The 24,072-nt window shown below is 34.5% G+C and overlaps 1 protein-coding gene across 1 annotated transcript in view; it reads right to left on the bottom strand.

The window, feature by feature from the left end:
• The window catches only part of LOC143222122 (soluble guanylate cyclase 88E-like), a 77,470-nt gene extending 57,320 nt beyond the window's left edge, over positions 1–20,150 (bottom strand). Inside the window, exon 1 of the mRNA XM_076448112.1 lies at positions 19,933–20,150. The gene's annotated coding sequence lies outside the window, so the exon portion shown is untranslated. The remainder of the gene's footprint in view (positions 1–19,932) is intronic.
• Between the last annotated feature and the right edge of the window lie 3,922 nt (positions 20,151–24,072).

Here is a 24,072-nt window from a genome sequence, read left to right as displayed (position 1 = left end):
GTTAACAGCGAGAGTACTTAATTGACGAAACAATGTATTGTAATCTTTATGAGTAAAAACATAATAAAGTACACCTAATTAGCTACAGTCATTATCAGGTTGGTTTTCTAGTTTCACTCTAAGTAGTTGGTCTGTCTTGATCAGAAGTTAATATTAATTAGTTATTGGTTTTATTACTTCACACTAATTACTTATTAATCTATATCTTATATTTCTGGCGGTCGTTAGTCTACTACCGTCTTGAAGAAGACTTGAGATTACTGTTTATGATGGCAGCAACCTGGTTTCCTTTTTTGTTGTTGGTGTTGTTAGAAATTATGGTGGGTTTGTGCTACCAACTTATCGTGTTGTTAATTAATATATAGTAAAAAAAAAGTAAATAATTAATAATCACACTTAGACTACTAACCATGACAGTAAAAATGCATGGGTGGTGGCATGTATTTTCAGATTACTCTGTGGGATGTGTTATAAAGAAAAAACATGTATAGGACTTGAATGTTAATGCTATTAAATGGCTTAAAATATAACAAGCTTTAAATTAATAGTTGTCACAAGTCTGTAAAGAAATAAAACTTTAAATCTGGCAAATGCTGTTCATTAAAGATTTCTCGACTGTATGTCGTTGTTGTTAACGTGTGTTTACTAAGACTAAGTCATATTTATCAGAGCATATGAAAAAGGCAACATAACATTCAAGCAATGCAGTTTCTTCACATTTAACTTCTTTTATCACTTTGGTTAGGTTTTTCAGATATAACTAGATGATATTAATGAGCGAGAGTTTTCTTATAGCAAAGCCACATCGGGCTATCTGCTGAGTCCACCGACGGGAATCGAATCCCTGATTTTAGCGTTGTAAATCCGTAGACTTACCGCTGTACCAGTGGGGGACTGATATCAATCCGTAGACTTACTGCTGTACCAGTGGGGGACTGATATAAATCCGTAGACTTACTGCTGTACCAGTGGGGGACTGATATAAATCCGTAGACTTACTGCTGTACCTGTGAGGGACTGATATAAATCCGTAGACTTACTGCTGTACCAGTGAAGGACTGATATAAATCCGTAGACTTACTGCTGTACCAGTGGAGGACTGATATCAATGAGGTGTTTAATTAACTTTGCTTCTTACTTTTCCACGAACCATTTCACATCCAACTGTGCTTCACGTTTCTAATATCATTAAACCATGAAGAGACGATAACAGGTTCGTGAACGTTTCGGTTATTTACTATCAAGAAGAAGAACTGTGATGCACATTTTGTATCATGAATGCGTTATAAAAATGACAGACAAATCCAACCTCTTGATTAAAGTAGACTAATAGCAGGCGGTTGGTCCTGCTGATTAGCTACCTTCCATCAAAATCTGTTATAATAACGAATTAGAGGCGGCTAGGGGAGATATCGTGGTGTAGCTTTGCGCAAATATCCAAAATACACAAACAATGTTTTATTTAGAAAACAACTGTAGTCTCCATGTTTAAGTGATATATTTCAAGGTATAGCCTTGAGATAAGCACTTCTCAGGTTTTGTAAATAATATTTTATGTTACATTCAGCTAGTAATATTTATGTCACATTGAATAATATTTTATACTCCATTCAGCTAATAATATTTTATGTTCTATTGAGCTAATAATATTTTATACTCCACTGAGCTAATAATACTTTATACTCCATTGTGCTAACAATATTTTATACTCCACTGAGCTAATAATACTTTATACTCCACTGAGCTAATAATACTTTATACTCCATTGAGCTAATAATATTTTATACTCCATTGAGCTAATAACAGTTTATACTCCATTGGGCTAATAACAGTTTATACTCCATTGAGCTAATAATATTTTATACTCCATTGAGCTAATAATATTTTATACTCCATTGAGCTAATAATATTTTATGTTACATTCAGCTAGTAACATTTATGCTACATTCAGCTAGTAATAATTATGTTACTCTGAATAATATTTTATGTTCTGCGGAGCTAATAATATTTTATACTTCATTGAGCTAATAATATTTTATGTTCCATTGAGCTAGTAATATTTATGTTACATTGAACAATATTTTATGTTACATTCAGCAAAAAATATTTCATTTTACATTGAGCTAGTAATATTTGTTACATTGAATAATATGTTATGTTCATTTGAGCTAGTAATATTTTATATTCCATTGAGCTAATCATATTTACCTTCCATTGAGCTAATAATATTTACCTTCTATTGAGCTAATAATATTTATGTTACATTGAATAATACTTTACATTCTATACTCTTCAAAACAAGAAACGCAAAAGGGATATTTTTGTTATTTTAAAGAGAAATATATGTACTAACGTTACAAGCTCAGAGTATGTGATGTTACACGTGTTAAGGCACTGATTGTTAGACCACAATGACAATAAAAGTTGTGCACTTTGAAAACGAAGGAAAACATCGGATTTTTCGCCAAAACGCATGCGTGTCCAATAAATTTGTTTGAGAGATCTGCATGTTCTGCAAGTGCAACATGTGCAAAATCCCTATAAAAGTGACGAGTTCTCGGTTTCCATAGCTCAGTGTTAAGCAACCGACACGCAATACAGTTACGCAAAGACTGACTGAAGCACAACGCAACAACGCCATTGGTCGCTTGGAAGCAGGCGAATCTCGATCAGATGTTGCCAGAGCTGTGAATGTCCATCCAAGCACCATCACAATTCAGACCTCGTGTTATCACGCCCACACAAGATCGCAACATCCGGTTACGTCACCTTCGGGATAGGACCACCACTGCGACGTCTACTGCCTCAACCATACCAGGGCTGCGTAAGATTTCCGATCAGACCGTACGCAACCGTCTACGAGATTCTTAGGCCCCATGTGCAACCCACCATGGTGAACGTCAACGACGTTTTTCAACATGACAATGCCCGTCCTCACACAGCCTGACTCACCACTGTCTTCTTGAGACACCACAACATCAACGTTCTTCCCTGGCCCTCCAGATCACCAGATTTAAACCCCATCGAACATCTTTGGGACGAGTTGGACCGACGTCTGCGACGGCGACAACCTCAACCGCAGACTCTACCTCAGCTTGCAGCAGCTTTGCAGGCTCAGTGGACAGCCATTCAACAGGATGTGATTCGTCATCTCATCGCTTCCATGGGCAGGAGATGCCAAGCAGTTATTGATGCTCACGGGGGGCATACTCGTTATTGACGTTGAGTGACGTTAAACTTCACCTAGTTAGCGTGGACTTCGTCTTTGCAGACTTTGGATGTTCAGCAGTGAATGTGCAAAGTTTCACACATGCCATACAGAACTACCCGGAATAAACTTGTTAACAATTTGTCTCATATTTTGCCTTTTGCATTTCTTTTTTTTGAAGAGTATATTAAGCTAATAAGATTTTACATTACACTGAGCTTATAATATTTTATGTTACATTGAGATAGTAATATTTATGTTACATTGAATAATATTTTATGTTCTATTGATATAGTAATATTTATGTTACATTGAATAATATTTTATGTTCTATTGCGCAAATAATATTTTATACTCAATTGAGTCTATACTTACGGAATTATTTTACCAAGTGGAAAACTTGAAAATATATGTTGCAACTTTTTCCAACAAACGTTTTTTGGCAAAATAATTGAAAACGTAACTGAGGTCGTTATAAATTATTTTGTTAAGAACCGAGTTAGAAAATTCTATGATCGAAAGGTTATGAATTAGTGTATATTTATTTTTAATCTAAGTATTACAGTAAGTTAAGAAACATCGGCGGTTTCTTTATAGTGTTTTCGCTAGTGAAACAAATAGTCATGAACGTTGATACTTAGGCCTAGACCGTTAATTTACTACTAAATACATCATAGGCCAATAATAACCTGTGAATATTTATATAATTGTTTATTCCTGTCTTTAGAAGAACGGAGAGAATCCATTTACTATGCGTTCCATGGAAAATTATATCATTCAAAAATATTATGCTTTTTTAAGTATAGCCCAGTACACAGTTAGTGAAAGGGTTACAATTTTCACATGCATGAAAACTTTTATATGTGCATTAATTCCATATTTATTGAGATTACTTAACGACGAGTTGTAAACTTGACTTTATGAATGTTTCTGCTTTTTCTCTTTTAGTTAGCTCAACAATACAGTTTCTATAAAGTTTCAAAAGTTTTAATTCTCTAGGTTTAGAATTAAACTTTCAGTTTTTATGTTCCTTATAACACTGATAAAATATCTGTAAACCTCTCGATGTAGTAGTTTTATGAATTTTCAATGAAAAAACAACAAACTGGGATACGATTTCCTGCGGCAGACTGAACGTATAACGTATAAGAAAGGCCCGACATGGTCAGGTGGTTAATACGCTCGACTCTTAATCTGAGATTCGAATTCCCGTCACACCAAACATGCTCTCCCTTTCAGCCGTTACTCCCATTATTCCTTGGTAAAAGAGTGACCCAGGAGTTGGCGGTGGGTAATGATAACTAGCTTTCTTCCCTCTAATCTTATACTGCTAAATTAGGGACGGCTAGCACAGATAGTCCTTGTGTAGCTTGGCGCGAAATTCAAAACAAACCACTGAACGTATATGGTCCATTATGTAGCTCTGCACAAAAACACGATAGCATTGGTGTCTGTAAAACTCATATAACCGATGTCAACGGGAAAAAAAATCAAACTAAAAAATAAGAACAAATGGCTTCACAAATGCCTCAACAGAGTAAAGCATCTTTACAGGTATATCCAGGCAACAGTATCTGGAAAAGCGCTACAAGTCACGACTACACGCGTAACAAAAATATTGCAGTCTTTAGTGCTACAATACGCACGTGCAATGTATTGGAGTGTTAATATGTGAATATAACCTTCTTGATCATAATGTTAACACATGTATCCTTTAGGGAGATGATTTTATATACGTCTTTCAGACAGACGATGTATGCGTGTAACTTCTGCAATCATGATATCGATATACGCGAGCTTTAGAGTTATCTATATAACATTGACAATGGTTGTTTACTTTTAGCCTAATGACTTACGTACATATAGTCCTGGAAAGCCTTCTAATTAGGTATAATCACCTCTAAGTTTGATGTCATTTTATCTACATCTGTTTAATTGATGACGTAAGCAATTGACAGAACAGTGTAAAATGTGCTTGTCTAAAAATAATACACTTTTTTGTAACTACTAGTTAATGAATGTTTTGTTTAAACGTTAAGTAAAGATTTGCTGGTCGAAATTATTACCGTTCACGTTTCTGCATTGTTTAAATAAAAATTTATCGCTACCAGGTTTTTACTGTTCATGCTCCCGCGTAATAAATACCAGTCTAACAACTGTAAGTTAGCGAGGGACCTGAATACTTCAATATTTGTTGTAGTGAAGCACATTTATATTTATTTTTCTGTGTTGTTCTTATTTTAAATACCAGCTTAACAACTGTAAGTTAGCGAGAGACCTGAACACTTCAATATTTGTTGTAGTGAAGCACATTTATATTTATTTTTATGTGTTGTTATTATACCAGTTTAATATTTTTTTTCAACAAACAATTTTTCCTACATTAATCATATCTGAGTACCAGCTTATATGTATGCGTGCTTAATTCTTTATTGCAGGAAACACCAATGTATAACTTTTTATATTATAAGCGCACTAATGTTCATACCTCTACATTGGCAAGGATGCGCAGCAATGTAGGCGGTTTTTTAAAACAGATTAGTGTATATTTGCATAAGTAATACTACATCACAGGGAAGGTTTTGTGTAGATTTTCTGTAAACACACACAAGCGTATCAACTTACATGTTTTTATTGATAAACTCTTCGTACCGAAGTATATAGTTATCCATTGTAGACAGCTTTAAAATACTAGTGTATATGTTTCTCTATGATTGACACATCGTCTTACTACATACATTAGTAACTCACCCATATCTTAAATTAAACTGATGTTTAACTGCGTGATCAAATATGCTACATGTGTTTGGTTTGGCTTGAATTTCGCGCAAAGCTACATGAGGGCTATCTGCGTTAACCGTTCGTAAATTAGCAGTGTAAGACTAGAAGGAAGGCAGCTAGTCATCGCCACCCACCGCCAACTATTAGTCTACTCTTTCCACAACGAATAGTGGGAATGGCCGTCACATTATAACGCCCCCACGGCTGATAGGACGAGCATGTTTAGTTGTGAAGGGGACTCGAACCCGCGGCCCTCAGATTACGAATCGAATGCCTTAACCACTTGGTCATCAATGGCATAGTCTTTTGATTTAATTTATCAGTTGTTAATTACTATACAATCGCTTATGAGTGGTATACAGTTTATTTGGTTTTTGTCTTTTCCTTCAGCTGACATTAGATACTTCGGGGACTTGAATAGCGATCTCAATATGTGGGATTAATCATAGCTTGCTGGAGGGTACATCAAACATTAGCCCTACTGATTATAATTGCACGTCTACTGTCAGATATATCCAAGATAAATATTTAACATCATGCACAAATAGTTATGCTGCTTCACCGTGATTAATTATATATCTACATAGGGCTTAGTACGTTATATTAAAACGATTTTATTATAGAAATCGCCATGTTATCAGCCAACCAAAGCCGATATAAGGTCTCAGTATTATGTAATGTATCAGAAAGAAATTTTGACATTTTTTGTTGTTCGTAAGTATTGTGATGCCACAGAAGTTGTTTTCTACAGAAAATATTCATACACTCAGATAATAAAGATGTGTTCAGATCAAAGTTTAAAATTTCTAGGAAAGTCATATCACTTATACTAAATGTCATTAGGAGACAAAGGAATATGAATCAGCTCGGGGTACCAGGCTAACCAGAACGAGACTTACAACAAGTCAAATCTCAGCCATGATAGAATACAGCATCTTCGAAAACGTGAGGAACAACAAAAGAAAAGTCAATAGACAATATTTTATACTCGATAGTTGTTATTGATGAACAAGCATCGAACAGGTTTTAAATAATTTGAGGTGTGGTTTCTAAAAGAGTAAATTACTACACATTTTTACTTCATATAATACGAATGACAGTATCGACTGGAGGGGCAGTGGTGATTGTATTCGGCTTCCAAAAATATACGAAAATGTGTTTGTATGTCTGTTGTTTACAACGGACACGGACCATTTTTTGCAAGACAGCGAAAAATTAAATCCAACGTTGGTTCACCAAGGTTCACCAGCTAAGTTATTGGGCAAAAATCTATCCAGATATTAAGAAATGTTGTTTTTTTTCGTGACCTTGATCTTTGATCTTGCCCATCCAAAAGTTTGGCCATAGTCTGAACGTATACCAACTTTCGTCCAAATCCATTCAGAAGTTTTGAAAATATTGCTGTGAAACACAGGGGTTAAAAAAATAACTTCCGTATCTTTCGGTAAGGGGTTTGTTTATTTTGCGTCTGTTATAAAGTACAATACTACACTAAGGTGTACTAAGGGTGTAGAAATTCGATTTCTAGAAGTGTAAGTCCGCAGACATACCACTGTATCACTGATGGTCTCGGTGTTGGACGTAAAAAATCATGTACTTCAAGTAGCAATGACACAATAAAATAAAATCCAGTTCGAATTGCTGTACATTACGAGTTATAATGACCAGTTTATCAAAAACTGCAAATTTCTTATTCTTTCTACGTTTACTATAATGGAACTCTCTTATATAATACTGGAAAAACTTTTTAAATATGCCATGTGCAACCCCAGATTTTGCGAAATTTTTATCTTGTGTGCATGTAGATTTGCAATAGGGGTCACGATTTTTCCGTTTCCCGTCACGGAGAACAGGTGCAGATGTGACGTAAGGATACATCACACGCTGATTTAATGCACTGGCGCCATCTAGATAAATATAATAGTACTATCTATTGTATATCCATATAAATACTTTACAGGGTGTAGATGGATCTTCATCAAAATTGGTATGGAGATTCATTAGGTCCAAGGGGAAACACACACATTTTCAATTTTGCATTTTGCGGATTTTATTAATGTTTTATTGTTTTGTTTTGTTTTGTTTATCACTACTTCTATCCTGTTCATAGATTATTAATTTTGGCATGAAGGTTTGTTGGGTCTATGAGGGGATACATGCAAATCTACGCTTTTTTATTTTGTGTTTTGCTCTTTTTATGGGAGTTCTAGTTTGTTTGTTTTAAATTATATACAAAGGGAATAATTTTTATGTCCTAAGACATTTCTTCTGATGACAGTTTTGGCATATGACAAGGCAGAAACTCGAATTAAATAGAGTATGTATACGTTCTTCAGCTAGGATGTTGTATATACAGAGAAGATTACATGTCAAAGCCAGCCAGAATCAATACGTTTAAGTCAGCATTATTATTAACGTAGGAAAGAAATGAAAAACGTAAACTTAAATGACAAAAAAGCTTCGATATTAATTAATTAAATACAGCTTTAGTTAAGATCATAAATAAAATCCATCTGCTAGTTTTACGGTAACATGTCTGTAATAAAAGTTCAAGCAGGTAGTACAAGCGATGAACAGGCCTCAGTGAATAATCTGTGATGAACCTGATGATGACCAAATCAGATTGATAGATAATGCCATAGAATGTAGAGAACTTAATACTAAGGTACACAAAGTATTCCACTGCCACAAAAATGTATTTTTAACTGCAAACACGCGAGCAACGTTCAGCGAGATTTTATGGAATCACTGTGACAAGTTTTTGTTTCGTCAATACATTTGAGACAACCTTGTTTTAAGAGGGTTACAGTATGCAAGCAGACGTAAACAGCGTCTTACGTTTAGATCGTGTACAGCTTGTCAGAGAGGTAGGCTTATCTCCTTCCTGTAATGATAAATAATAGTAGAGATACGCTAACAGAAGACAGGTAGTTTTTGTACGTTGTATACATAGCTTAGTGTATTGAAGTGCTATACACAGCTGAGTATTTAACACATTATACGTTATACATTGTGTAAAATATAATTAAGTTGTCAGTTAAACGTATCCTCAATATGTTGATAACAAAATTCCTTAACTGCGTTTCTCGGTTTAATCTCTTCCTCACGAACCTAGTTATCAAAACAGATTTAACTTGAATAGTCTTGCCATTTTTGTCAATACATTTCTGGGTATTCATATAAATTTTACAAGGTTCTTTGAAACACAACAGAAAAGAGTCTTTACATACGTAATTCTGTAGAAAATTAGGTAGATTAGGGTATTATAGGAAATAGCAGACTTTTCAACATTTTGTTCTACATATAACATGCTTTGTTCGAAAAATTACAAGTCACTACATAAATATAAGTAAGAACTTTGCACAAGGAAGTAAATAAATCTACATAGAAACCCTTACACAAGCATCTGTATAAATATACATAGAAATATTTGCACGATTAACTATATGTTAAAGGGCCAGAAATAACGACGAATTTTAAATAAATCGTCAAATTAGTTTGGTTTGGTTTGTTTTGAATTTCGCGCAAAGCTACACGAGGGCTATCTGTGCTAGCCGTCCCTAGTTTAGTAGCATAAGGTGGAAGGCGGCTAGTCATCACTACCCACCGCCAACTCTTTGGCTACTCTTTTAACAATGAATAGTGGGATTGACCGTCATATTATAACGCATCCACCGTTGAAAGGGCGAGCATGTTTGGCGTGGCAGGGATTCGAACTCGCGACACTCAGATTACGGATCGAGTGTCTAGACCACCTGGCCATTCCGGGCCCGTCAGATTAGTCCAACGTATCTTTACTACCTAGTGTTCAACTCAAAGACACTACAACAGGTACTACAGTAGTGTCATTGCTATGTAAATCGTCTCACATACTCGGTTTGTTTTTCACATGAATCACTACTTTGATAACATGATGCGTAAGTACACGTGCTACATCTCGTATTATTATAAAGTCGTATGTAAGGAGTAAGACAATCTGAGGTTTAAATTATAATATTCAAGGTTCATTGGTAGGTAGGTATTGTTGGTGTGGAATATTATCTATCATTATCTGGTGTGCAAGTGTTGTTGGTATGGTCCTGTTTGGTTCACGTTTGTATATTTACGCAACTGTATTGTTTCATCAATAGAAGACTGCTCTCATTGGTTGGGCGTGGGTTTGAATTCCCTTCATCACCGAATAAGCTCGCCCTTTCAGTCGTGAGGTATTTATAACGTGACGGTCAATTTCACTATTGACTGGTTTAAAAAAATGCAACCCAAGAGTTGTCGGTGAGCGGTGTTCACTAAATCCCTTCTCACTAGTCTACCATCGCTAAATTAGAGATGACTAACGCAGTTAACTCTCGCGAGGCTCTGCGCAAACTTCCAAAAACAAACACAAGAGCTTTTGTTTGTTTATTTGTTAAACAGAAATCTACACGAGGAGAACGTTGGTGCTCTTACCACTGATATATGTTGCGCTACTTTAATTTTGCAGTCAAACTGCTTTGTACTATGGTTCTTAATTTGAAATACCATTTCTACATCGACAGCGCAATGGACACAACCTTCTAAAATGGAGATACCGTGCTTGATAACAATGATTTATAAAGAATAATTTTAAGACCTAGGAATAATAAAATTTCTCGTTTAGCATTAAACTCTTTTGAGTCGTGAGTGTGACATTACTGAGACAGATTTAGACATATTCAGTTTCATGTCTGCCATCACTTCTCAGCTTCAGAACGTTTTTTTTTTCGTCTTACTATTACAATTTTTTTAATTTGTCAACAATAGATATGGCGCATTTAGTATGGTAGAAATACTATTATTATACAATATTCGAATTCTTGAAAATCTGTAAGGGGTTAGATTAGGAATATAGCGTTAAAATATGATAGGCCTAATAGTGTTTTATGATAAATATTGTTGTTATATTATGCTTCGCCAGCTTCTAAAAGTCGTTTATACCATAACAATTGCTGTTTTTAGACTACATAACTAAAAAAACAAAACAAAAATCGTTTATAATCTCTCTCTCTCTCGGAATTTGGGTGATCGTATAATACACTAGAGGGTCAAGTACGCTTTGACCTCTTCCTCCTTCCTTCACTTTCATGGTCATGTAGTATGAGTTGGTATAGCTACTACTTTAGGTTCAGAGTAGTTTGAATTGATTCCGACCCTTTTCAGGGTAATGTCCATGTTCTATTTTCGTACATTTTTTGTGGATATGAATTTGCCCTACCAGTAGGAAGTCTAGTTTCATGGTGGCCTTTTTTTTCTCTTCCCTTTTAATATTATCTTATTTAGTTATTTTATGTTAATTTCAATTTATTTTTGTGTTTAAAATATATGTTGATCAGGGAGAGATGTTTGGAACTATCTTCATTATGTATCCGGTACCTATCTAGTTCGCATAATGATTCATTTTTCATCCAAATTGTATCGAAATACATTATTGCACTATATAAGTCTATCTGCTATTGTTGGTATGTTTGAATATTTATGTATGAAAATTAGATGAGTGTTTCTAACATTTAATGGTTTGTTTGCTTTTAAATTTCGCGCAAAGCTACACGAATGCTATCTTCACTGGCCGTTCCTAATTTTGCAGTATAAGACTAGTGGGAAGGCAGTTAGTCTTCACCACCCACCGCCAACTCTTAGGCTACTCTTTTACCAACGAATAGTGGGATTGACCGTAACATTATAATACCCCCACGGCTGAAATGGCGAGAATGTTTGTTGTGACAGGGATTCGAACCCGCGACCCACAGATTACGAGTCGAACGCCCTATCCATCTGGCCATGCCGGGGCGGGACACATATAATCTTATAAGTTTACAACCATGACAGCAGATGCCACAAAGGTATTGTATTTGTACATCTTATCTTTTGTAATTTTCATTTTTTTAATGAAATAGCTAAAACCATAACGTATCTTGGAAGAAAGACTGTTATCAATTCGAAAGCTTGGGTTTTAACAAAGTTTTTATTCAAAGCACGTATCCGGCTTGATGACTTTTATAACTTGTAAAAGATTTACAAGGATCTTAATAATTCACAAGGTAGCGTTTTCGTTTGTTTGCTTGTTGTTAAGCGCAAAGCCATAAACTGGGTTTTCTATGCCGTGCTCATCATTGGCATCGAGGCCCAGTTTTTGACGTCATGAGCTCTCAAGCTTACCGCTAAACCTTTTTCGTCTAATATTGTTCCATACTAGGTATATATAGGAAATATAATATATATTTCGCGCAGAAAGGAAATTTGACACTTCGAACACAACGAATATTAATGTTTTATTGAGATAAAGAAGGTTTCTATATGAAAAACACTTGAAGGCGGTTAACTGTGGTAGAAAATCAATATAGCAAAATAGATTAAAAAGGAGAGCACTTGTTATTGAAAGACAACAAAATTAAGAAGGGGTGACACAAATAAACTATTATTATAATATATATATATACATAAATATATCTGAAAGTTAAAAAGGTTCAAAGATCAAGTATTAGGAGAATTTTATCACTAGCTGGTATGTAGGTACTGTTGGTATGGAAAGTCATGTATCACTAGCTGGTATGTACGTATTGACAGTACGGAAGGTCATTTATCACTAGTTGGTATGTAGGTATTGTTAGTACGGAAGGTCATTTATCAATATCTGTAATTTGAACAATAGTAATGTAACATTAAATTGCGTATAGATGGGTAGATATCACAACCGTATGGTCAAAGCTACTTTATTATTTCTATCGATTAAAAAACATGCATTTTTGGATCAGTTGAAATAATGAGGATATTAGGGAAATTGCTTGTGCATCCAAAACGTATCCGCATGCACATTACAGATAAAAGTTAGTAAACAATAATAAAATTAGAGTTTTATGGTTTGCTAAACACGTACAGTTTAATGCAAACAAATAAAACGTTTGGAAATTCCTTGAGAAAATAACCATATGTTGACTACACTTTAATTAAGTACGTGTTTTTCGTTTTTGGGAAAATTAATTATTCAACCAGCACGTAATGCTTGTTTACAAAGCCTGCCAAGATTGGAAACAGAGTTGGTTGGCCTGGACAGAATATTTTTTAGAAAGTATTTTATAAATTTAATAACAAATACAATAATCTGAAAATCCATAACCTGATCTGCTGTTTGATATAATAAACATTAAGCAGTAAATTCTTGGCCTTAAAGGAGTAAAACAATACAGAAGTGGTACTTCTAAAAATATTGTTTTTAATGATAATTGTCTTGAGCGATATAAACGCAATGAGTAGGCTGAAAACTTTAATAATTAAATACAACTTTATTAACTATTTCGTGAATAAAAAAGAGTCCATGTAATAATGTAGATGGATTTGTTGCTTATGTTTTAGGATTATTATCTAAGTAAGGAGTTTGAGTCATAAAAGGATCTCTTACCTTTGTATTTTCGAATAAGAAGGAACTGAGATAACAAACATATATGAAACAATTTTACAGAATTGTACGGGATGAAACTTACAGTCTATTAACTAATTATAAAGCTAAGGTTCAGCACTTAGTTACATCTAAGTGCTAAATCGAATCAAATAATTCCGAATAATTTATTTTCTCAAAGTTGGCAGAAGATATTGAAGATACGACGCTATTACAACCTTGGTCCTCTACAATCTAGAGCAATGGCTGATTATGTAGAAACCTCCTCATGTCGTCTTTTTTTTTTCTTTGTATAACCCTAAAGACAAAAGCCAATATTTTATAATAATGTATACAATCTTAGTATTTATTATAAAAGGGTGGCCTAAACAAACTGTAGCTAAACAGATCTAAATATTGCCACATCAACGCGAAATTTTAGTGGACCGTTAACCGTAAAACAATAAAAGCTTGGAAATTTATGTTTTGGGTTAATAAAAACTGCCTTGGACACGGAATGGCCAGGTGGTTAAGGCACTTGACTCGTAATCTGAGAGTCGCGGGTTTGGATCCTTGTAACATCAAACATGCTCGCCCTTTCAGTCATGGGGTCGTTATAATATGACGATCAATCCCACTATTCGTTGGTAAAAGAGTAGCCTAAGAGTTGGTGCTGGGTGGTAATGACTAGCTGTTCTCTCTCTAGTCTTACACTGCAAAATTACGCGGCTAACACAGATAGCCCTCGTGTAGTTCTGTGCGAATTTCAAAACAAACAAAACCAAAATTGCATTGTTTGACTTCACTCCCCACAGATCGGTATACATCTTATTTACCTTATGGATGTCAGTAGAATATTGGATTGTAAAGTGCAAGACATGGTGGCACGAGATTTATTATGATAGTGAACAAGGAACATCAGGTGATGCATTTGTTTGAGATAAATATATTCGCCGCTAACAATGGGATACACTGATTCGTAACGAACGAGGAGGGAAGTAGTCCAAAGATGCAGATTCACAAGTTGACCATTGTGCAAAGCAAGAGGGGGGAACTCCTAGCATGGAACATTCTACTTTTTGTATTTCATGAAAAATAGAATTCGTATATTCGTCAGTTAGAGCCATATACCTTAATATGTTATCATCACGACACTTTCTCAATTTAATCTATCTATTTATGCTCAATAACCAACAAAAAATAAGCGTTTGTTTTTACTCCATTTTCCTCTAGATTTATAATGGTCTGGTAGATAAATATCGCGGTTAGCATTAATTGGTTAATCGAAATTTTTATTATTGAAAGAAACAACAAAATCAATTATCTAATATATATATTTGTGTTTGATTAGTACATGAAAACTATGCACTGTTTGTGTGTCACTCACAGTGAAGATCTGTTCTCATTACCTAATCCTTCATCTGCAAGATTTACAAACAAAAGGACGGAACAACATTTTTCTTCTCAATGTTTCACTTTACCACAAAATAGGAACTGTTAAATAAATACATTACGTTTGTGTGAGATTCGTATAGTGTTTTTGTTTCTCGTTATCTTTACCCTAAATATGACTATTGGATCAGAGCCGTGTGTTCTGATACGTCTAGCCACTCTGAGTGCTTGGGTTGCTTCAAGTACAAGGGCTTCAGTTCAAAATACATTTTACAGAATATATCTGAAACGAGATGGTGGGTGTTGTTGCTTGTTAGAAATAGCGTGACTATACCTTGACACAGAGAAGCATCTTATTCTAGTAACTAAAAACAAAACATAAGAAGTTAGTAATACAAAATGAATGATCATTTAAAAGTTTACTGTACAGACACACATACGTAGATAAACTACACATATTGTTTTGTATTTAGTATGCTTATCCAAAGAAGTCAATTAGATAATACAAGCAAATTAATTATAATTTTTTCATTGATAACACAAGTATCAGAGGAAGAGTTCTGGCACCAAGAAGTGTGTGAAAATTAATATCGAACCAATTTTGGAGAGAGAGTTCTGTCACCAGGAACTGTGTGAGAGTTACTATCGAACCAATCTTGGAGGGAGAGTACTGGCACCAGGAACTGTGTGAGAGCTACTATCGAACCAATCTGGGAGGGGAAAGTTCTGGCACCAAGAACTGCGTGAGAATTACTATCGAACCAATTTTGAAGGGAGAGTTCTGGCACCAGGAACTATATGACAATTAATATTCCTGTATATGATCATAAACACGTGTCAAAAGTTTAGATTATCCGTTTTTAGCGTTTGTGCTTTCAAGTACGTCGTTTATATTGACTTCCTTGCGATTGTATTGGCCCGGCATGGCCAAGCGTGTTAAGGCATGCGACTCGTAATCTGAGGGTCGCGGGTTCGCATCCCGGTCGCGCCAAACATGCTCGCCCTCCCAGCCGTGGGGGCGTTATAATGTGACGGTCAATCCCACTATTCGTTGGTAAAAGAGTAGCCCAAGAGTTGGCGGTGGGTGGTGATGACTAGCTGCCTTCCCTCTAGTCTTACACTGCTAAATTAGGGACGGCTAGCACAGATAGCCCTCGAGTAGCTTTGTGCGAAATTCCAAAACAAATCATTATTAAAAATAAAGTATGTTTAATCAGAAAACTTGTTTACACATTTTTAATGATTTAATTTAAAGAAATAAATAATCTTTATCGGGATGATTTACAAATGTCGAATAAATAATTAAATTGAGTTGTAAAAAATTATAAAAGTAATGTAATATTGTTATGAAAGCCCTCGAAAATTCCGAGCCATTGTCTTATGACTTTTAACGAAAATCTTATCGATGTCCAAAATAGGTTATATGTCAATATGGGAGTTAACAGGATTTGTTAACTAAAAGATGATTATCATATTAAATTTAACTTTTGTACAATTTCTGAATGACTCTTAATTTCCCATTTTCTGCCAGAATATCTTTTTTATATACTTGAATTTTAGTAGGAGTTAATAACACACTCCACTCTGATATCACACTGATGTCAAACCAGTTAAGACAGTCTACTTACATTTGGAAATGAATATACTACTTTGGAAAATACTTCGTGAAATATAAACGTAAAAGAAATGTTACTTGTGTAACCAAGAGTAATTTCTATGCGCAGTTAACTTGGATAATTCCTGGTTTTAATTCGTGTGTGAGCAAGTCAGCTACACGTAAAATTTATTCTTGGTTCTATAACATCGATCCATCATGATGAGACTAGATTTAACTTGCATACGAATGATGGGAACAAAACTTTGATTACAGATTATTGTGGCATGCTGTAAACAGGCCTTTTATAATGTTAATTTTTATTCTACGATCAGATAAGAGAAATAGGGTTACGTAGAAACAAATGAATTTTCTTAGTATGGACCAGTAGTGATTGCAGGGTTACTTTTGAAGCTTACAAGCAATGGTTCTGGTTAATATAATAAAAAAACGATAGATTTCTTGCCTTTACGGCAATAATTTTGAACGTAAAAAAATGTGTGTTTTCAGAATAGATTACAAGGACTTATGACAATAAATGCTTGTGCTCTGTTACGAAGACACCCAACTTTTTATGTTCAAAACTTATTGCCGTAAAGTTGGGTGACTTCAAAATAGAGTATAAAGACATATGCCAATAAATATTTCTAAATTTGTTATCGAGATAGTTGATAAGACTAATTATCTTAACATTACTAAAACTGGTTTGCTTTACTTCGTAATAATTTTGTTACGATAATCTACCTTATTTCTTAATCATTATTAATGTAATTTACTTTCTTTTTTAATCATTAATTACGATAATTTACTAGAAATGGGTCCGAAGGTTGCCTGGAGGGGTCACCAGTTGTAATCGCCCGCACCACAAGGTATTAATAATGTTCTCTGTCAGTCAGTAAATAGGCACTAAAATGACGTTATATAAGAGATGCTTTACCTTGCAATTTATACTATCGTGATGTCAGTAAAACGTGCGCATTCCATGAATCACGAGAAGAATTATGCCCTCTGTAGGCTATAACTCAACATGAAATACGAACTTCAAAAGTAAGAAACAAAAATATTTGTTATTCTTAATTTCTCGTCTCTGAGGAAGTGCACGTAGATGACCTTATTTCTTAATTATTGTTACGATAACGCATTTCATTCAGACTCATATTCTGGTGGTTAGGGCACTTAAATTACAACCTGCAAGTTGCGAGTTCACATTCCATTACCAAATATCATCGCTATTTCAGTCGTTTGGGCGTTGCATTGTATCAACCAATCCCACTTATTAACTGCCTTTCCTTTGGACTAGAAACATTGAAGTGCAATTTCATAGTTTCAATCTGAAAGTGGCATTGTGCGACATATGAAGCAAAAGGCCATGTTAGTAATCCCAAAATTCAGGCATAGGCTAATTCTGAATTGCTAATCAGAGACAACCAATCAGAAACACTCATTTCCTTCACGACTACTATTGAATAGTATGGAATAGCAGGATTGTCCGTCACTTTCCTATAAAACTCCTCAACATAATATATTTATAACGATTTCGGACTTTGAACCTTCAGTACGAAGCCCAGAATGCTAACCATCATCAGCCAATTGAATTGCTATTTGTCTTTAAGCAGAAAGCTAAGCAATGAATTATGTGTGTTCTCTTTTCTCACCGAGAGCACCTGAATCCAATTTTTAGCGTTTTTAGACCTTGGACTCATCTGTGAGCCACTCCTTTTACTGTGGTAACATTTTGAACTTTTTTTTTTCTCGCCAGTTTATGTGCTATTGAACATCACAATCATTCATCTCAAAATATCAGGTGATGTTACATAGATAGAAGCTACTCTGTTTGTATATAAATATCATAAAACGAGTTTCGAACGGGGCTTAAAAGACACAAAGTCAGTTTAAAAATTTATCAGAAGCATACATGACTTAAGAAATTATATCTGTAACATTAATTTTATTCCGTATTTCATTTTTATTTTCGAATGGTTTGATGTTAACTCGGAACCACGGCCATGTTAATACGATTTTCGTTTTACCACACTTTGTCTGTATATTATCGACATCGACCGGTCTCACTGGGAAATGCATTATTTAATACATAGAATGCTTTTGGTAAATTGCAAAATTAAAGAACCTCTGAAGTCTATTGTTACAAGGCTCTTAAAATGCTGGTTATCGAATTAGAACCGTGATGTATTTGGCCATTTTTCTACAAAACGTGTTTTAGGAAGCATGCTTAGAGAAATTCTGAAGGCGTTTAATGTCAAAACACTGTTTACTAAGCTGAGTAATTAGTTTTAAGAATGGAAGAATCGTATAGAATGGGCCTCCTTGATAGCTAAAAATCATTGAAAACTAGTACTTAAAATACGGTGAGACTCATTAAAAGTAGTTTTATGAGTTATAAAAGGTGTCACTAACATCACAATGCAGTATAATTTAATTAGTTACTTTGATTTGCTAAGCTGTCTTGCTTAAAATTTTAGAAAGTATACATTCATATAATTTGATGGCTACCTATCAGAAATAAAAACGAAAATTAGTATTTTACTTATATACAGAGGTTGAGTGCGTTATATCAAAATGAATACTTATTTCATTATCCAATTGTATGAGATATGCAACAGTTGAACAAATATGTAATGGAAACAACTTGTGAATGTTCACATGACTCGTTTCACTTTTCCAGATGAACATCTTTATTGGTTATTTTGTGTACTGTTGCATGGAACACGTTAACAGCTTCTGTTACTGAGCTTGTTGTTTATATATTCCCACCTGGTCAAGACGCCACAATTCGCTTATCATGGCTGGTTGAATTACAAGTTATTGCAGGTCTCTTTCCGGATGGCCCCGGTATCCTACGTTGATTCATTTTTATGTTTGTTTTTCAATACCATTAATTACAGGGAACATATCCATATCAAATTTCTTAATTACTCACACAAAGATATTTTTACGATCTAAATGTATCAACATTTTAGGGTACTGATACATACCCTTCCCAAAAGCAATCAGTTATATTGCCTACAAAATGCCAATGTCAAAATATAATTCTGATATAAATCGTTCCCTTGCGACATCATATCGACTGTAGTTGTCACTTTACTTGTTAATTTGTGTATTAAAAATAATTTTAATATAACATATTCAACCCTCTCTCTCTGTAATTTTTGTCATCTGTGTTATATAAGACAACTAGTTTAAAATTTTAACAAATATAAAATCTGTTTCAATAAAATATTTAGACATAATAATACTTACTTGTCCACTGAATAAAACGTTCGGACCACATTATTTAATATTTTCCTTTCAGTCAATCCGCTATACAGGGTGTTCGGAAAGTCACTGTGCACTTATATATTTATTATCAGACAAAACTGCACAGTGACTTTCCGAACATCCTGTACTTTTTAAAACAAGTTTCAGAAATTATCTGACAAATTTTGAAAGCATATCGCTAAATAAAGGGAATTAATAATTAATTAAATTTTGTTTATGTTATTCCAATTGGAATAGTATAAAATCTTAGCTAACAATCCATATTGTAGTAGTAAACAAGTTTAAAGTACTTACGTCTACAAGGAAATATTTTTTTTTAAATCTTCAGTTCCCCTATTGTGACACACGTGGTACATTTTCGCTTAGCATGTCATCATCCCTATTTTGTCTACCGCCCCTTGAATAAGTATGAAATTAAACGTAAATAACTCTCTCTAAAATCATGATTGCTTAGATAAATCACAGTTATTATAGTATTCACCTTTGTTTGGGGACTGAGCTATTAAATAGAAAATCAGACCTCACCTGCCACATTCTCTCTTTCGTAATTCTTTAACAGTTCACTCTTACGTTTAGTTATACATTACCGATAACCAATCAGAAACTCAAGGTTTTCATCTTTCAAATGACGTCTTTTTCTGAATGGTTAAATGTCAATTTCACGCAGAGTACCAATATTGTTTCCATGAGAAAGTTAACAACTAGGTTGGATAAATGTGTAACACCTATTGTTGTAGAGCTAGAAAGCCAGAAATTAAGAAGTAAGGGAATTCCTCTATTTTTTGTATGTTTTTAGTTTATATTGTTTGGAGCATTATTTAATTAAATAAAATTTATTAATTGCAGTTCTATAAGTAGTACAACAATTAAGGTTAACTCTCTTCCACAACTGACAGCGAGAAAAAAGATTGGACAGACAGTTTATTTCTTGTTTTTCAAGTTTTATATAAAACAGGTTCCAATAAAAAAAATAAGAATATTTTTAAATTAGTTAAGATTACATTAAGTGAAATAAATAATAATAAAATAAAAATGTTTCGCGAGGCATGCACGCGAGCTGTTTGTTCTAGTTTACCTCGTGAGTAATGTAATTCGATAACGTAGCAGTTAGTAACGGTTCATAAGGGCAATAAAACAAAATTTAACTAACTATAGAGATAATTAGGATAAAATAATTTGATTTTATATTGCAATATGAAGTCATTATAGAAATAAAAATGGAAAATTTAGATTTATTTCGTTTTTTCTTTGGTTACGAGATCTGTCAGATTTACAATTCCAGTTTCCAGTTAGGTAAGAGAAAATAACAAACAATCAAGGTTTACTGAGAAAATTGAAATGTATTTAGGAGGTCTTTGGCATTACACGAAGGAAGTTTTGAGATAAGGAAAAGTATTTCTAATTTAAAAATTAAAATCACTTTACACATAGACCATTCAAAACAAATACTCAATGTATTTATGGATAAATAAATCTTCAGTTTAATTTATTAGAAAAACTTCACTAAAAATGTGATTTTAATACACAAAAAAGACGTTAAACAGTAAGTGTAATACTGCCAAATTTTATGAAGATATATATACTATATTTAAATTTACATATATTAAATCTACAAACTCTTTAATCGAGTACAAAGAAATCACGTGGGCAGTCATGTAGACCAACCATGTGTTGAAACAGTTATTTTGAAAGAAGTGGGTTGCGTGCTGTAACTTCTTGAAATTTATCGTCACCATATCACAGACGCCTACTGCAGGCCCAGCATGGTCAGGTGGTTAAGACATTCGACTCGTAATCCGAGGGTTGCGGTTTCGAATCCCTGTCACACCAAACATGCTCACTTTTTCAGCCGTGGGGGCGTTGTAATATTCGGTCACTTCCACCATTCGTTGGTAAAGAGTAGCCTAAGAGTTGGTGGTGGGTGGTGATGACTAGTTTGCCTTCCCTCTAGTGTTACACAGCTAAATTAGGGCCGGCTAGCGCAGATAGCCCTCGTGTAGGTTTACGTAAAATCCAAAAACAAACATTTAGATTAAAAACCAGACTTGCATAGATTTTTATTTTAGCGATACATTTCGTCGTGATACTTCTTCTTACGTTTTTATGAGATGACTCACGTGAGTTACTAGGTTATAGAGAGTATTCTGAAGTTTTATAACTTTTACATAGAATAATAACAATAGAATAAGTAGTCGGAGATCGTGAAGACTTTTCCTCTCTCAAATGATAATAAAATTCCAGTTATTGCTCTAACTATGTAGGTACTAGGTTTGTTGGAGAGACATGATGAATGAACAGAAAGTAGCTGTTTTGATTACAGGCCAGCGTTCAACCTTGGAACGTTCGAGATAGTTGAAAAGTGGTATATGCACTAGAGGTAGAACTTTTCCTATCTAGCTTCTGATGATCTGTAGAAAAGAAAATCGGATGACTTCTGTATTGCTTTCATAGGGGCGTCCATGCTATCCCTACTGAGGAAATGCTGGTGCACTTTCCAAAAGTCCTGTTTTCAGACTTGAATTGTTATATATGCTTTATATATTTTGAATATTTTAGAGACGAACTTAAATCAGATTGAAGCCTGGCATAGCTTGATCGTGAAGGCTCTTGACTTACAAATTGTTGGTCGCGGGTTCGAATCCCTGCCTCCAAATATCCTCGCCCTTTCAGCCATAAGAAATTTATAAGTATATCGTGAAAAGAGTAGTTGAATAGCTTGCAGTTGGTGTTATTAACTAGCTGCCTTTATTTCTGTTTCATCACTTCTAAATTAGGGACGATATATGGAGAGAAAACCCATTGATGTTGCATCTATACCTCAGCTGCCCCTCATCATCATATGCTATCTCGAAATGTACAGGAATAACAAACAGGTTATTTTAATCTAAAGACATAGCTCCCCGCTAGTAGAGCAGTATGTCTATGAATTTACAACGCTAAAATCAAGGGGTTCGATTCCCCTCGGTGAGCTCAGCAGATAGCCCGATGTGGCTTTGCTATAAGAAAAAAAAACACATCTGAAGACATATCGCTCAAGTCACTAGATTTCTGTGTAATCAGTTTTTTAAAATAGTTTCTGTGTAATTATCATCCTCGTGTGCTAAACAGTTTACAGAAAGCCTACAGGGAACGATGATGTGCTTGTGACATGACGGATCTTTTTTTAATGGAAACTACCGTATAAAGCTAATATCAAGATGCATCGCCTTCTGATAGAGCACTAGTAGACGTGGTGAGGCTTTAAAATGTTTTAATAATGTGTATACTTATTATCTTAAAACAAAAGGTATGTAAAACTAAAATACGTAGGAGACATTTTTATGAATTACATAATCAATAATAATTTTAGACCTTGTCTGTGTGTGTGACCTCCATTGCTCCAGAAGGAAAGACACTAGTTTGTTTGTTTGTATCCCCCCACGCTAGTACAGCAATAAGTCTACGGAATGACAACGTAAAAATCAGGGGTTCGATTCCTCTCGGTTGGCTCAGCAGATAGCCCGATGTGGCTTTGCTATAAGAAAGCACACATTGTTTGTTTGTTTTAAATTTCTCGCAAAGCTACTCGAGGGCTATATACGCTAGCCGTCCCTAATTTAGCAGTGTAAGACTAGAGGGAAGGTAAGAAGACACTATAGACCTAAACCTTTACGCGCATACTACGGTTTGTTTGTTCACTTCCTTTAAATTTTGTGCAAAGCTACATGAGAGCTACATGCGCCAGAGTACTAAGGATGTTTGTTTGTTTAATTTTGTGCAAAACTACACGAGGGCTATCTGCACTAGCCGTTCTCAATTTAGCAGTGTAAGACTAGAGGGAAGGCAGCTAGTCATCACCACTCACCGCCAACTCTTGAGTTATTCTTTTACCAACGAATGGCGGGATTAATCGTCACTATATAACGCCCCAACAGCTGAGCGAGCATGTTTGGTGTGATACGGAATTGAGCTCGCGACTTCTAGGATATGCATGTAGATATTAGTTTTTTGGGGTTTAATAAACAAATGGCCAATTTTTTGTCCTCAAGCATCATAATTTTAATTCCTGAAGGTCTATAGGAAAGTGATATCTTCTAGAATTCATTTTTTTCACTGCATCAGGTTTTTGGCCAAGTACTGTTTTCCAATAGAAACATGGGAAGATAAAATACAAACCTGAGAATCAAAAAATAAGTTAGTTAAACTTAGCTAAGCTTAGGAAACGGTAACAAACAACAGGAAAGAAAAATATAATTCGTAAAATAAAATAAAAATAGAGGAAAAATAAAGAAAATAAAACTATTTCTTTTTTAAAAAGAGTCGAATTGAATTAAGTTCAAGAAGTAACAACCAACAAATCGATTAAAGAATTGGGGTAATTATAATGGTAATTAAGATAATGGAGACGTTTGAATGATACACTGAGGCCTCTGTGAATCGTAAAGGAGCCTCAAA

Source organism: Tachypleus tridentatus, chromosome 8, assembly GCF_004210375.1.
Source record: "Tachypleus tridentatus isolate NWPU-2018 chromosome 8, ASM421037v1, whole genome shotgun sequence".
NCBI lineage: Eukaryota > Metazoa > Arthropoda > Merostomata > Xiphosura > Limulidae > Tachypleus > Tachypleus tridentatus.
This window is presented reverse-complemented; position numbering and strand designations above follow the sequence as displayed.